General features: G+C 43.1%; 1 protein-coding gene across 5 annotated transcripts in view; it reads right to left on the reverse strand.

Moving 5' to 3' along the window:
* The window catches only part of RERE (arginine-glutamic acid dipeptide repeats), a 255,086-nt gene that overhangs the window by 194,823 nt on the left and 43,709 nt on the right, over nt 1–16,554 (reverse strand). Inside the window, exon 1 of one of the 5 annotated variants that reach the window (XM_064470532.1) lies at nt 10,536–10,795. The exons of the other annotated variants lie outside the window; for them this stretch is intronic. The gene's annotated coding sequence lies outside the window, so the exon portion shown is untranslated. Of the gene's footprint in view, nt 1–10,535; nt 10,796–16,554 lie in introns of those variants that run through there. 5 annotated transcript variants of the gene reach the window in all.

The raw sequence follows: 16,554 nt of genomic DNA on the forward strand, positions 1-16,554 counted from the left end.
TCTAATCTAAGCCAAGAGGAAGTATTTTAACACTGCATGAAATAACTTCTGACTTTGGTCACGCTTCAGACATTAATTCCTACTTCCAGTACTCTCAGTAGATACTCTTGACTATTGTATGACTCAAGTAATGGAATTTCATGTAACAGAATGAGGCGATATAGTTGTATTAATGTATTTAGGTCTGATCTTGTATGCTGCTGAGAACAATGTTGCAAAATTAGACCATAAGCCATTAAGCATAGAACAACCAATGCAAACGATTATTGAGCCCCACGTGAAATCTGGTGGCCTCATTCCCATTACAATACAATACCACCATGTTTCACCATTTGCCACCAACAGGAATTGGGAGGTGGCAGAGGTACTGGGGCAAAAGCTTGGTTTTGTGGCCTTGAGCCTTGCCCTCCTTAAATCCAGGACTACTCATCCTTTATGTACTGAACGATACATTCGCACAAAAATAAAAGAGACTGGAAACACTTAAAGATAAGAATGAGCATATGAAGTTAAACAATGAAAGAAAAACATCCTTAGCTTTCATAATTACATGCTAATACCCCATGAAATGCAAATCAAGAGCACACACGCCATACTGGAAATACCTTCAAAAAGAAGGTTATTTTTCCTAAATGAAGCAGTACGAAACTCCTAACTCCATTTTCAACGTAAAAGTTTTAAGGTTAGACATCAGTTAGAGCTCTGAAACAACATTAAGAGATTTCTTAAACTGCAGTCTATAGTGGACAAGACACTAGGCTAAGCAGAGCACCACAAACTGTTCATAGCAGCGTTTAATCGATCTGTGACCAAGGCGTGTCTTTTAAGACTTACTTTATTCCCACAGTAACATAAACTAGGATTACCATATTTCACTTGTTCTTCAAAATAAAAACCTGAGGTGATCCTTCAGCAACCCAAGACAGCAAAACAAATTACATTCTATTATAAATATGATGCAATAAAGTTTTATGTGTAAAAGCATACCTTTGAAGAGTCTTGTCTATGACATTTCCATCATTTACTGCACATGAGCATCCAACAACTAAACAAGCAGGAGTTTAGAAGGATGTAATGTCACAAAGTTTTCTTCCTGAAACACTAACCTAATCAGGACTGAGAAGCTACTTTCAAAATACTACAGAGGAAAATTCAGCAAGTGCCAGTTACCCGCGCAACTGGGACCTAATTAAATCTACCCAACCCATCAGGGATTAGCCTGTTTTCTCCTTCAGTCCTGTAGCCTCTCCCATGAGATAACATATACAACTGTGGTGAGATTTATTACTTGCTGACTAGTTCTTAACACATGCTGAATTATGACCTGGGCCTGTGAATCAGAATAAACGTCAGTATAACCAACATTTCAAAACAATTATGTAACTATTTTTTATTCAGAATATGAAATAAATTCTGATGTATAGCATCAAATAGCATTGATAGGGCCAAGAAAGAACAAGATAAACTTCTACAGAAGGGTATTTATCAAGCTCTCAAGCCCAACCGCAAAGTGAAAACCTTTTCATGATTCTTCAATAGCGCTGTGTTTTATTTCTTTGTCCATTACCTCCTAGACGGGTGTAGCTTCACTCACACTGCTCAGAGTTTAAAAAAAAACCTCCCACAAAGTAATAGCCTTGGGGGGAAGGGGTGGTAAAAAAACCCAATAACACACACGCACCCCAAACAAACAAAAAAATGCATCAAGAGTTCTGAAAAAGCTATTTAATTCCAGACAAAAAAACCCACACCACCACACAACACAAAACACACCACCCAACCACTGTTTTCCTCACATATTAAGACATATGCTTCAGAACAAAAAATAAATTGAAGTCACATGCACAATTTGGGCTGTAAGAGGCAGGACGTCCGAAAGATAATATAGTTGTTATTATTCATCATCATCCACACACTTACCTCAATCACTTGTTTATCTGCTTAAGAGGAGTTAACATACTTTAGAACTTCCATGAAAGCAAACAAAACCATCTTAAGCTACTGGTACATTTCAAACTTTCAAACTGCATTAAAAAGTCTATTTTGAAGAAAACACCAACAGTGTTTATGAAGCATGTCTGGCCCGGTTGGAGCTTCCTCAAGCTCCAAGATATCCAGAGCAGCAATGCAAAAAACACACTGGAGAATCTCATGCTTACTTTAGTATTTTCAACGGGTATTTCAGCTGCGTTGGCTGCCTTCAGGAACCTTAACGAAGATGTAGGAACACAGAAAAGGTAGCCTTCTGTGTGGTACGCTCTTTAGCTTACAGCAGAATAACTGAGGTAATTCTTCTGAAGCAGCCTGGTAAGGACTTGGTTTTTTAAATATGAAAAAGCCTATGATAGAAACCTAATATACCTGTTTAGCGTAAAGTCATGGCATTTTACTAGTGCCGGAGAGTCTGTTGAGCCTATTTCAATAAAGGCCACGCAGATTTGCACGTGCAGAGATGCTGTCATACCTGCACTACACTAACCTTCCACTTCTGCCATGCCAGAGGGCTTTGCACTGAAACCCCTCCGAGATGCCCACGCCACCACCACAGCACCGGGATGAACAAGGCAGCCAGTAACCCCCAACTAAGCTCATGGAACCCAACAGCGGAGGCCGGCAGCCTCTTAGAGCTCTCTCCCAAGACCCACATCAACTTCACACTACACATCATAGCATGGGTTTCAGAGTACAGAATGGCCTCAGAATTCTAACAGCCTGACATAGAATGCTCGTCATTTATCTGCAACAACAATCCTCTGTAGTCAAAATGAGCTGAGAGATAGGCGCTCAGCAGAGATTTTGCCATCAGAAATTTCATAGTGCTCCTGAAATCCTAAACCCAGCTTGTTGAACTCCCACATGAATGTAACAAAACAAGCTGGTTATATTTACCTTTGGCATCTCAGATACCAGAGTACGTCTTCAGAAGACAAGCACTCAGCCAAAAGCATGGATTCAATAAATCCTTATGCCAAAACATAACTTTATACAGCAGCATTTGTTAAAAAAGCTTAACTCTAAAGTTCAGCATATACATCTTTAGCTTCATTCCAATTTATATTACTGACTCCATGCTTTAAAAATCCCCAAGAATTGCTTTCACCAACTACATGGAGCTTGCACATCTTTTTAGGGCAAACCTCACACAGTTAGTCCCTCAAATCCAGACTCTGCCTCTCAAGAACCTGCAGACAGGAGTGACATGATAGGGGAGGCTACCACTGGCACTAGTCCGTCCTCGTTACCCCTTCTAAAGGAAGCGCAGCTAAAACAATCCCAAGGTAAACTGTGCTGAGCTGTGATTTAGAGAGCATAGCTACACTTATTTTTTCACATTAACAATATTTTAGTCACAAATTGTATCAAAGCCACGGTTCTTATTTGTGCACAAAGTCAAGTTAAGCTAAAACTTATTTTTATGATTGAAAAAAATAAAAATTCACATTGCTATTCCCCATGTACCTGAGCACTTGATCATGCGCTACTTGAGTCAAAAATAGATCATCGTGCCTGTTTCTTCCCAAACGCTACCTTTTCTTATGTCAGGGCTGCACAGAAATACCCTACCAACAGATGAAGCTGCAAGAGCCCCGCTCAGTTGCAACTCCTACATCCATTCATGAAAGAATTCTTTCAGTTTAGACCAGAACGTACTTCAAATTCCCTTAGCAACAGCGGCATGTACTATCGTAAAGAGAAGAGACCGAAGGTGAAATATTATCAAGAATTGAAAAACCTCACAGAAAACCTATACAAGCAGATGGCATAATTTGTTTTTTTAAATGCTACTTAGCATTTACAGCTGGAAGTGGCAAATATCTAACATGCTTTGAATATGCAAATTATAAGATCAACACAAAAGAGGACAATGCAATTTCTTTTAAAGACAGGCAGTCATAATGTTGAAACAGACTGCAACCAATTTTCATACACTATTCATAATTACTTTATTACACTGTGAAAGGGTAATCAGTTTCCAAATGATCTAATAACCTTGGGCTGCTCTTAACTCTCCTACCAGTCTTAACTACAAGCACAGGCTGGTCTCCAACTTCAAGCCAATTACAATAGTCTAATATTAAACACGCAGGTTAGATGTGTTCTTTCCCATATACTCTTGTACAAACGAGCATGCAAGACTACCTAAGAGCATTCAATTAATAAGCAGAACTGCTATATTCTTTTAAAAAATCCATTCCCAGCTGTAATCTCAAAGGAATAGCTTTATTATCAGGAAAGGGAAATCTGATTCTTGGCTCCTTTGTTAGATTTCAGCAGGAAATGGAATAAATACAGTATGTTTTGACTGCTTGGAAAAGTAAATTCTACAGGGATCTGTTACTTTGTCAGACTTTTTTAGAAAGAGTCCCCAACCTTAAGCGCTTGAATTGTATTCACTCCGATATTATGGCTCAGTCATTTTCACATTGTCTTGTAATGGTAGCTGAGGCCGCTTTTAGTCATCTGTCACTGACTAAATCCACGAAACTTCACAACATGAAAAAACACAAATAACTCAAGTTCCCAGGCCTAACTCGTGCTTGGGTTAAAATACCTGCCACTCTCTGCTGGGTTTCTACAGTTCTCCAAGCAACGAGGCGCGGCAGGGGTGCCGCTGGCCAGCACAGAAAGGCTGCGAACTTCCCACCATCACAAGAAGCAACGCCTTGGCCCTGGTTTAGGTAAGTATGTTGGGTTTGCAGATTGATTAGATTAACTGGCAAAACCTCCACAGTAAAGAACGAACCTAAAGCGACGCCATTTTTAGGTTTCAGAACATCTCACTGCCATCATTTTCCTAGCTAGATGAACAAGAACAGGGCTATGGCTATGGATTGAAATGTCCAACAGAACAGCTAAACTCTCTGCACTTTCGCCAGTTCCCAGCAATGATCAAAACAGAGGCCCTGATCTTCTAAAACAAGATTAAACACACAACACCTGACAATAATGCTCAAACTACTAAATGTTTTTAATTTTAACTATGTAAACAGAATAAAAGCTTATCAGACTCCAGATGCTACTGGAACACTTATTGCCTATTAACAGAAACTCAGCTTTACTTCAAGAACAAGTCATTTTGTGAATTTGTCATTTGTAGAGATCAAACAGTCATAACCAAAGCATTTTTTTTATTGCTAGTTTCAAGAAAATTCAAATCAGCACCTAAAACAAGGTTTATTACACGTACAAAGTTGGCGTTACAGAAGCAGCGATGTATCTATACCAAGAGTGGTTGGTTTTAACAAAAGGTTTACCCATCATACAGCTTTTCACAGTCAGTTCATTTAATTTTTTTTAAATGGAAAAAGACTAGGAAATCTGCAAGTACCTAACTTTCAGTAACGCATACTAATACATTCCATATTTGTTATTTAACACTGTATCGTCATCTTATATGAAGTTGAGCATTATATCCATTCTCAGAAGCCTAATCAAAGCAAGTTCACTTTCCAAATTCACCATTACTTCCCAAGAAAAAGTGTACAGCTACATTGTTAATGCTAATTTACAGCCATTTCTTCTGTGCCTCTGCCAACATTAGAAAAAGCCTGAATTGCGACCCAGCACTATATAAAAAAACGCCATGTGGTTATAAGAAAATCTATGCATCACAATCAAATACTATTTATTCCAGTAGTAAAATGTTTATCCCATCATCAAGACCTTTTCTTGGCATAACTTCACAAAAAAAGGTTCCTAAAGAAGGCCAGCTTGTTTTAATCATTTACATTTTTCAACACTATTTGTTCTCACTTTGTATCCAAAGGTCAGAACTCAAACCACTACTCCAGGCAAACTTTGGAATAAATATCCTTTTTTGCCCATTCTTCTGGAAAGAATTTCACCTCTGTTAAAGGAGTTGAAGTATAAAAACCAGATCTCCCTCCGATGCATTTAGAGATGCTTCACGATATTTTTCATAAACAAAGTTAGCTTATAGGAAGTTTTTCATGGGTCCTATCCTTTATTACTTCAGAGTGTTACATCACTACAGGCTTTGCTTTCTTTTGTGAGAAATACACACACCAACAAGACAAACAGTTAAGCCAAGAGCAAGGCTAAGCAAGGTCCAGTTGGCATGACAGTTTGAACTATGCCAACTCTAATTCCAGTTTCCCTGACACAGCCCTTTCTCCCCTAAAATGACCCTTCTGAAATTGCCTTATTTTATACATATTAGAAAATACTTGCACATTAATCTACATGTTTTTGACTGGTAAATTACCCCAAGAAAAGGCCTGTCCATCTTAGTTGGGAGTGTTTGTTACATTGAACACTTATATCCACACTACGTGCAGCTCGGTGATCCCCAAGATCAGAAAACCATAAGAACCTCCCCTCATACAAAGCCACTTCTGCTGCCCCTTGGACAGACCTGTTTCTAAAGCAATGTTCTGCAAACAAAGATGAAAAACTTTTTATTTAAAGATTTATGCAATTGACTATCAATATTAGAGATTCACATCAGAGTATCAGGTAGATTTCCATTCTAGGACTACAGTGATTAAGATAACATTTCTCTTATCAACCCTTAAAAAGCAAAGCAGAGCTAGTCAGTGTCATTTACTGACCTGGTCCTTATACTTTAAATACCCAAGGTTCAAAAGAATAAATATTTTAAGCAAGAGGTAGACATCTTGGCAAAGACACCACAGCTCACAAAAATTAATAAAAATAATATGCAGGCTTGTTGACAACCCAATCACATCTGTAAGGGACCGCTTTATTAAAGCGGTCAAAGCTACTCTGTAGCCTTTAGAGATGAAAGTGCTGAGCATCTGCATCAAACACCAAAGGCTATATGGAATTTCTGCTTCCTAATGCCTAGAAAACACTGCTAGTTCTATCCAATTTGCTGAACCTCTTAGCTACGGAGCCAAGTAAGCCAGTCCCCCACAGCTGTCACACCCCTAAGAAAGAACTTGGATGCACTTGCAACTCAGCTCCCAAACTGCTTTTGTTTTCCACCTGGTGCATTCAGCTGAAGTAGAATTTAACTAGACATGTCTGGCTGAGAACAGTGGCAGGTCAAAACCAAGTTTCACTCGTGGTTTAAATACCCCTGCTTTGGGGACTAGGGTAATACTGGCCACCAGAGAGGTAAGGCCAAGGGACGGCACCAACTCCAGTCATCACCCTTCTCTCCATTCATCTGTCAGAGCCCAGGCTCAAGCTGCAAAGAAATACGCTTAATTTTAAAAATCACTTGGTCAAAACAGCATTTCATGATAATCTCAACACATAACATCTATTTCTACACTCTGCCTTCATAATTGGGTTTTTACCAGCAACTGGAACACAATGATATTTCATCTGATATCAGTATATATCAACAAGTCACAGAAATACTGGTTTTCAGTGTTTAACAACCTGCTTTTGCTCCTAATCCAGCATGCACAGATTCAGCACAACCTCTCTGTATCACCTGAACCAGTCCCAGAGCAAGGAAAGATTACCATGTGCACACTGACCTAACATCCAGAGCTGGCTCTATAAAGCTGTACATTCATTAAACAATACAATGCATCTCTGCAAGAGACAGTCTTCCTAAAAATCTGCAGCATCCCATTACCAAGAGGAAGCATAAAGTTATTGGAAGGGTGCCTTTTTTTATACCCATAAACCTCAACCCTATCAAATGCTACCAATTTAGGACCTCAGCATGGGATCGTTGGACGATGAGCTGGATAGCAAGCTGAACTTGCAGCTGATTCTGAAGTAACTCCACTGAGTTTGCAGAATATTTTTTACCTGCTGGAATTTGACCCATTAAATAAAAAATGTCAGCGGTATGAAGATATCTCAGGTGCCAAAAAGGAATGGTATCGTTTCTACACTTCAAAAATGGTTTGGATTCCCACCCCAGACAGAGAGTACAATCACCCTTTAAGTGCTTAACCTACACACAGGTTTATCACTGTAGCAGGAACTTGTTCCTGGGGTGGGGAAACAATCACTGACCCTGTCAAACTGCCAAGTTACCAGTTCCTTCTGGCTACTCTTAAGCACCACAATAGGTAGCGTAACCCCCCTCAACCCAAAAAGCCAAGGAGGTTTAGGATTAGTTTAATCGCTGATTTTCTTTCCCTGACACATGAATCAAAGCAAAGCTGTCTCGCAGATGAGCCATTAACCACTCATCAGGAAACAAAAGCCCCACCTCACCACCTTTACGTAAATAAAGGTAAGCAAATGAGGGGTTGAGAGACACACCAGGAGATTCTCTACAACCTGCAGTAGAATTGCAGAGCCGGTCGATGCATTCTGACAGAACAGCTGTATACATCATTATGTTAATTAAAATTAAAGTCTCATCTACTTAGCATACAGGCAATCCGCTGAACCTCAGTGACAAAAGGAAGGAACCATTTCCTCCAAAAGGCATAATCGCACGCAACTTTAACAAGTTGTCTGCTCATACCGAAGGCCAGAGCATAAAGGAGACAGAAGTATTTAAGAAACAGCCCTGGCTATTTTAAGTAAAACAAAGCACTATCAACTCTAAAACACACACAAAGGAAGTGGTAGGATGGATTACGTCAGCCCTCGCCTCAATTCATAAATCCTAACCGCAAAACAAGACAAATTCTTAACTGCCTTTCTCTGGAAACATGCTTAAAGTGAATACATGCAGTTTCTGTCTTAAAATACCCTATTGAACAACACTCGCTGATGCATCGCTTTCAAACAGCCACGGGGGGGGGGGGGGGGGGGAATGGTGTAATCCTCGTCAATTCTATCGTGCAGCCAGATCAAATAACATCTCCAGAGCCGCCTGCCAAGCACCCAGCCTGCCAGAGTACAATAAGCGCTCAAGTGCTCTGGACTCGAAACCACCTTTCACTGGTCCCAGAGATCTTTATAAAATAGTTTAAACACTAGTAAACTACAGGGTTGGAAAAACAAATAAAAGCTTTTAAGTTCTGCTCCTTCACAATCCTCAGCTTGCTGTTAAGCATCTAAAACGTCTGCCTGGTGATACTCACTGGGCGTAAGTATTCAGGACGGTGATTGCCTGTAAGAGCAAACACTGACAAAAACGCAGAGTCGCTCGCACGTCTGGAACTAATTGCCTGCAGATTAACGGCTTTACATTGGGATAGCGTCGGGCTGCGGGGTTTTCAGATCCAGTTTACTTTAAACAGCGTTCCCAGAAGACACATATTGGTGGAGCATCTGAAAGTGCACTTCCCTAGATCTCTCAACTTTCCTCTACCTCATGCCTAACACGAACGTTACAAACCCCCAGACTCCCTGCCAGCTGCCGTCTTCCCCCGCATGACCCAGGGCAGCCCCATACGGCTGGGAGGAGGCCGTCCGGCCCCACAACTCCCCACGAAGCCACATGTACTCCAGGAGGAGCTTAAAACCGACTGCAAAACAAAGCAGAGCTGGTTTCCTCCTCAGGAAGCAGCGGCCGAGCAGGTCTCCTGTCGCTAGCTTAAACCGCGACTAAACACCGCTAAAAAAAGTTCCACCCCACACCGCGCCAGACGGCACTCGGGAGCGCCGTGAAAAAGGGCGCTCTCTGAGGAGGAAAACGCAATCCTTGTGTCCTTATCTCGTTTGCTTACAAAAAAGAATTAAACACAGAGCTCCGTTTAGCCTGTTTATCTTTAGAACACAGAGGTAAAACATTTGTTATGGAAAGAAAACCCTGCGGTCTTAAAGCATTCGGAACTTCTCAGGCCAATCAAAACTATTGCCTCACCCACCACGTCGATCCAACTTGTTCTGAAAAAAAAACTGGAGTAGCCAGAAGGGGAAAAGGGAATTAAGTCTCCATCCAGGTGTTCTCCCTGCCATCGCTGCCTAAGTAACAATGAGGCAACTTCAAGACCAACCTGAACACTTTTCCTCTCGGAAATACACCGTGGATGTGTAAGGCACCAGAGGTACCCCCCAGCCCGGCTTGCAGCCCCACTCCATTGACCCCCAGCTCCAGTTTCACGAGGAGCCCCCAGGTCCCCCCCAGTGCAGCCCCGCCTCCCGGGGGTCCTGCCCCGCTCCCGGCTGCGAGGGGTGCACACACACCCCCCAGCCGGCCCCGGGCACCCCCACCACCACCACCACACACCCCCCGCGATCCCAGCGGCTGCTACAGCCTGACCCCCGCAAACCCTCATCTCCCCTCCGGAGCCCGCGGGGGGGGGGACACACGCTTCCCGCCGCCGAGAAGGGGAGGGAGCGGGGGCGGACATCGAACGGGAGGAACCGGGGGCGAGGAGAAGGCGCAGTTGGTGAACAAAAGGAGGCCCCTCCGCCTCGCCCGCCGCCTCGCAGCTGGGCCGGGGTGCGGAGCGGGCGGCACCGCCGGGGCCCGCCGACCACCCCCCCCACCCCCGCCCCGGGGCCCGACCCCCCGCCCCCGGCCCGGCCGCCCCCCTCAGCGGCGCGGCCGACGCTCCCCGCCCGGCCGCGGGAGGCGGCGCGGGGGAAAACCCGGCGCGGAGCCGAGCCCCGCCGGGTGCCTCCCCCCCGTCCCCCTCCCGTCCCGGTCCCGCACCCCCGCGCCCCGCCCGGCCCTCACGCACCGGCCCGGCCCGGCGCCGCTCCCCCGGTCGGCGCGGCGGGGCGCAGGCAGGCACCCGGAGACACGCGGTCCTTCCCCCGGCGGCGGCCCGCCTCTGCCGCCTCCTCCTCCCCGCGCAGCCGAGCCGGAACCGGGAGCCCCGTGATTGATGGCAGCTCTTTAATAGCGTGGTCAGCTAGAAAATGCATCTGCAAGCAAGAGGCGAAGGAGGCAAAGCGTCCCCGGGAGTGATCAGCGGCTCACATCCCCGAGCTGCAGCCAGGAATATTAATGCTACCAGCCCTCCTCGCCTCTACAACCGCTGATCAAAACACACAGGGGGTGGGGAAATGCAGATAAAACAGAGGGGTGGAGGGAACACATCCACGCACAGCATTCGTTCCCGAGATGGATAAGAGAGAGATGCCCGTCCGGTGTCACATTAAAACACGCTTCTACACAGGGATTTTGTGGCCGTGTATTGAATTAGTAAGCCATTTTGTTTAAAATCCTTTCTACGACGGCGTCCTTCCCCCCATCAGAAACAGGAATTCATCTGCTCAGCAAAACACGTTCCTTCTAATCGCATTTATAATTGTCAGATTTCTAAAATAATGAATATTTACCTCTCACTACGTGCCTCCCTGCAGACCTGTAACTTGTCTGGATCTCAGTGTCTTGCACCCTTCTTTAACACCACAACCACGACCTTTCAGCTGCTAGTACCAACTTAATTTTAGAGCAAAGCTTTGCTATTTCTCTTTCAGAATAACATGCTAATCAAGTCATCTATGTAATCCATTACCTGAGGGCAACGTACACTTTCTCCCTGCCAATCAAATCCGTTTCCTAACCATGCAGCAGTATTTTACCTATAAAATAAGGGAGTAACCCTGCTCAGAGCTGGTTTTACAAAGCCAAATTAAAAATAAAAATTAAAAAAAATCATAATCAAGGTTCACAGACCCAGTTAATTAGAGCGACACCCTCAAGTACTGTCTGCCAACTTATTCCTTCCAGAAGCTGTTAATTATTGGCATATGTATATTTTCCCTCTGTTCATCCACAGATATTTCCCCACCATGTTTTGTACTATAGCACAGGAGTCCTTCAGGAGACAAAGGTCCAACTTCAGAATTTATTCTCTACTTTCTAGAAATAGCTGCCTAAAACCACGGACACAGCTGAAGTCGCTGATTAATTCTAACGCCCTTGCCACACTGCAAGACTGCTCTGATCAATACAAATTGAAGATGGTGTGCAGCACAAGCTTCGCTCCCGCAATATTCACTGTACAACAGCTTCTGAACTGGAGCCTATCTTTGAAAGAACTGGTTCAAAATAAGCTTTGTAACTGAGTAGCCGTGTGATAGCTTCAAACCTGCCAGAACTGAAATTCAACCCTGAAGTTGGTACAAAGCAACCACATTGCATTTATCCTCACTTCCATTTTCTATCAAATGTGGCCTGACACCTGGCAAATCATAGAAAGGAACTTAACTGCTCCAGTGTATATTTAAATGAGTGTTTACTTCTAAATGACTTCCAAAAGAGCTTTCCAGCAGTAAATTCATTCAGGCCAAGTTCCATTTCTTTGAAAAATACCCTATTTGATGGTATCTGTTCAAAAACACCTTATCCCTTCAGGACAGGTGACCCAGCCAGCTTGGATGGCAAATCCTACAAGTCAGTATATATTGCAAAAATGCACTCAAACTTAAGAAAAAAGTGTATCCGTATAATTTTTTTGTATCCCGTTAGGCTGAAAGTTGTTCAAACAGTGCAGAGTACAGCACCCAGAGTTTGAACACAGCAACAGAACTGGAGAGTACTCTTGAATCTCAGACGCTGTCTTGCAAATCCAAGGCAAACCAACTCCAGAATTCGGCAGTGTGGTAGATGGCAGCGAAATCGTCTGAAGTCCCATCTGGTTTTATACAGCATATTGGAGATTCTTGAATGAACAGAACAGCTACAGCATTCAATCACTGACATCAGAAACAACTGAACTTTCACTAATTGGCTTTTCTATGAGATATGGAGATCTGCCCCCATTTCATAGACTAAAATAAAAACCACATGCACAGAGTACTGCCTCAAGCTCCATTTTGCAATAGGGACTTTTTGTCTTGCCTTTTGTAAGTGGATTATAAAAGACCAAAATCTTTTCTTGGTCAGAAAATACACTTTTGCTAGTCATCACAGCATTGTAAACCTAGAGCGGGATTTCTTAACATCAACACTAAAAGCATGCATGTCTGAAAAGCAAAAAATACCCGTTGAGTTATACGGACACAAAACCCACCGTGCCTACTCAAGCAAAAACTACCTCCACAAGGGTTAGGCAAATAAACCGAGAGAACGAGACCTAGAGCAGGCCCGAGCAGAGATGCACTGAATGACGGCTTTGGACCGATGGCTAACAGACCTTGCACAACATGTTGCTGTCTTTGCTCCAACGTGCATTAGTTATCTGGCGTTACACAGTGAAATAAAGCTCAATTCCCCCGCATGCAAAATCCAGCCCAGTTTTCCTGGCAGCCTCCATTTATCACAACCACCCGGTCATGTTGAGTACCATTAACAGATAATGAACTGAGACAAGGGACGCGGTTACAAGCGAAGCGCTCTGCATGCTACAGGCCTCAGCACGCAGCCAAGTGAGGTGATACCTGACTTTATTTTAAACATTATAATTAAATAGAACACCTAGTTGAAGAAACATTAAGGTCATGGCAACAAACAAAGGAAGCTGGAAAAATAAGGCTTTGACTGGCTATCAGTAATTCCAGACATTGCTTCAAGGCATGCACACGTACATCCAGGTACACCTTCTCCCCTTCAGCTAAGAACTGGAAAGCAGCCGTTAACTTGCAGTTTTCAGTGCTTTCCGTGAACACTGTAACACTTTGTACACTGTTCCTACCCGCTTCAGCTCATAAAAGACTGAGCACTGAGAAGTGACAGACAGCGTATCTTCAAAGGGCTGTTAAATGTGCTGCTTTCCAGACATACTACTCATAACAAACACGAATAATTCATAACTTTGCACAAGAGTCCTACCATATTTGAAGACTATTAAATACAGACATACAAATTTTTAAGAATATTAAATACAAATATACTCCCTCTAAGCCACAAGATCAGCAGCATTCTCCACTTCTTCCAACAGAATGAGCCATCAAGTCCACAAACATTTCACCCACTAGAAAAACTGCTCCAAAGGAGCAATTTCAGGTCTACCAGAGATGTATACACTTGAAACACAATCTAACTGTAAACAGGCTTACTGAGATGATACAGATTAAATGTGTAAATTAACTTTTTTTTTAAAAAAAGAGACACCCAAGACAAAGAGGGCCCACAAACACTTAAAAGCTCCCTCTCAAGTCCTGCAGTCAACTCATCCAGTTACCTTGTTTTAAAAGCAGGTTCAAGGACACTGCCTGGCTTGCACTAATTGTACCAAAAAAAAAAAAAGCTTTAAAACTTACTTTTAAGAACACATGGAGATGTGATCATGACAAGTGTTTTCTAAAAGCTAATATAACACTCCTTCCCAGCTTAGGCAAGCAACAAGTGCAACACATTAAACCCCTGCTAAGCTGAATGTATTTTTAAAAGGGGACTTAACACTGCTTTCAGAGGCCTACGTAAATCAAGCTCTCCTTTTGGATTTGGCATTGGGTAGGGGTGAAGAGGAAGGGAGTAGGTTCAAAGAGAACAAGCTAACAGCTTAATATTATTGTCACAGAACTGTTTTTCTGGTGTGTCACTTGATTCTAGTCCTCAAGAGAGTTTCCCTTTCACTGTCAGTGCATGTATTCACAGCCAAAATAACCATAACATCTCCAGTAAAACAAAAAGCCTGAAGTACAGGCAGTTTAAGCTCCAAGTTTGCTAGAGAATTCTTGAGGCAAACAGTCAACCAAAGATTCCTTAGCAGAAAGGTCGGCTGGGCCACTAGCATGAAAGGTCACCTCCTAACTGCTGGGAACAGGAGCACTGAATATTTGTTTCTGTTTGTTTTCAATTCAACATCAAAGCGTCCAGGCTCTACCTATCCTAAATACAAAACCTTTGGTCAGGTTAGAGGTGATGTTTTCTTCCTTTGGAAATAATGCACTGTTTTATTAGTATAAACACAGCTGAGAAGAAGTGATACTCAGCTCTTGACAATACAGTTAGTACTGGCTACATACAAATTTCTTCAATCCTGCTTGAAGCAAGAAAAGTCTTGTCTACACTTGTAGATTTGTGAGCACATGTGAACACACAACAGGAAACGTGCATTGAGTTTTAAGCAGCTTCTTGCCACAGCACTAGTTCAGCTACAGCTTGCTCCACAATTACATGAGGGTGCTCTTCCACACTACTAAAATGTAACCTCTAAAAGGAATTTCAGTGCAATATTATTATTGCTTCGAGATAATCAAAAGGCCATTTCATTCTGTAATCCAAGCCTGCCTAAGGAGACTAAACTCCGCACACAGTTAAACAGTCTTGTCCGCTTCCGCCCCACCACAATTACACAGACAGCAGGCAGTGGTTCTTAAAAATCAGCACATGAAGAGTTATTTTAATTTAGTGTGTAACTGCTACAGTTTGGATCAACCATTTCCTTGCCTCTCTCAAATCCACAAATGGAACCTGTATCCTCTACAGACCACGAACCTGCAGAGGTCTGGCCTTTTTTGGAGGGTTGGATTTTGTTTCTTTGGGTTCGGTGGGGTTTTTTGCAGGGGTTTGGTTGTTTGTTTTTGTTTGGGGTGAGGGATTTTTTCCCCCAAGCCTCTAGGTACACAGCATCTAACCTAGAACCTGCTAAACCAAACTACTAACATTATCACACATTTTATGGCTCAAGGATCGAGTCCTTTTCTGTACTTACGTGGTGTTCAGGTTTACATTTCAGAAGACCTGCAGTCAGGCTCTAAGTCCTTACAGGCCACGATTAAAATCTGACCACATCAGTGTTCTGGGAGAGGAGGATCCTGTCAAGTACAGAGGAGCCTGAAGAACTTCAATCTCATTTTAGCCACCCTTCAGCCCAAGAACTCCAGGCGCTGCCCTTGCTGTAACTGTCACCAACAACTGCCACCAACAACTCCTGGTAAGGTAACAGCTTTGGACCAAACTCCACCTGACAAGTGAGGCACGAGCAAACAAAACTCTCCAAAGAAAATAAATTAAATAAATGCCAAGACCTGTGCACTGACAGTACTTACTGCTTGTTAATACAGTTGTTAGGTGAAAACACAAGTTGCCTCAGAGTCCTCCTCAGCCCATCTAGAACCTGTGATGCAGCCAAAAAAATTATTGTTGGTACAGTCAGTGTATCACTCAGCTGAAGAGTAGGGATAGATACTTCAAGGGCATGAAGTCTCATATAACTCCATTCTACATGTCTTTGGAAGAAATCTGGTAGGTTATTTTTATACACCATCTCGGATCTACGCAGCTTTTCTGTCACAGTAGGAAAGAAAAAACAGAAGTTGCTCCCCCAGGGAGCTGTGAAGACTAAGGCAATTCACATGCTAGCATGTGAAATCGCAGGGTTTTACAGGAAGGCTGAGCTTAGTAAGTGATGGGGGGGGGGGGAATCAACAAAAAACCCTAAAACAGAGATATGGCCCAGCACACTAGGGTTTCCATCTCAAGTCCCGAGATAATTAAGTGAACGTTCATAGTAGTGTCAACCCATACCCTCCTCCTTATTGCCCCCCCACCCCCAAATACTGAAGGCTCAATTCTGCCGGCTATATAAACCCTTGAAACCACACTACAGCGCACCTAACAAAAAGCCCAAGAAAAGACAAACACGAGGCAGAGAAGGGGATACAGCATTTTCTATTTACACTTAAACCTTAATTCAAGGACAAGGCTCTGAAATAGCTGCACCTCAAAAGTGGCAAAATTCAGCTGGAAGGACTGTATGCTTTGGGGGGGGGGGGGGGGCGTGTTGGGGGGCAGACAACAGTAGAAGATAAATTAGCTGAGGAATGCAGCAACCCGGCAAGATGTTCAAAATAAAAGATTTT

Source organism: Phalacrocorax carbo, chromosome 20 (assembly GCF_963921805.1).
Source record: "Phalacrocorax carbo chromosome 20, bPhaCar2.1, whole genome shotgun sequence".
Taxonomy (NCBI): domain Eukaryota; kingdom Metazoa; phylum Chordata; class Aves; order Suliformes; family Phalacrocoracidae; genus Phalacrocorax; species Phalacrocorax carbo.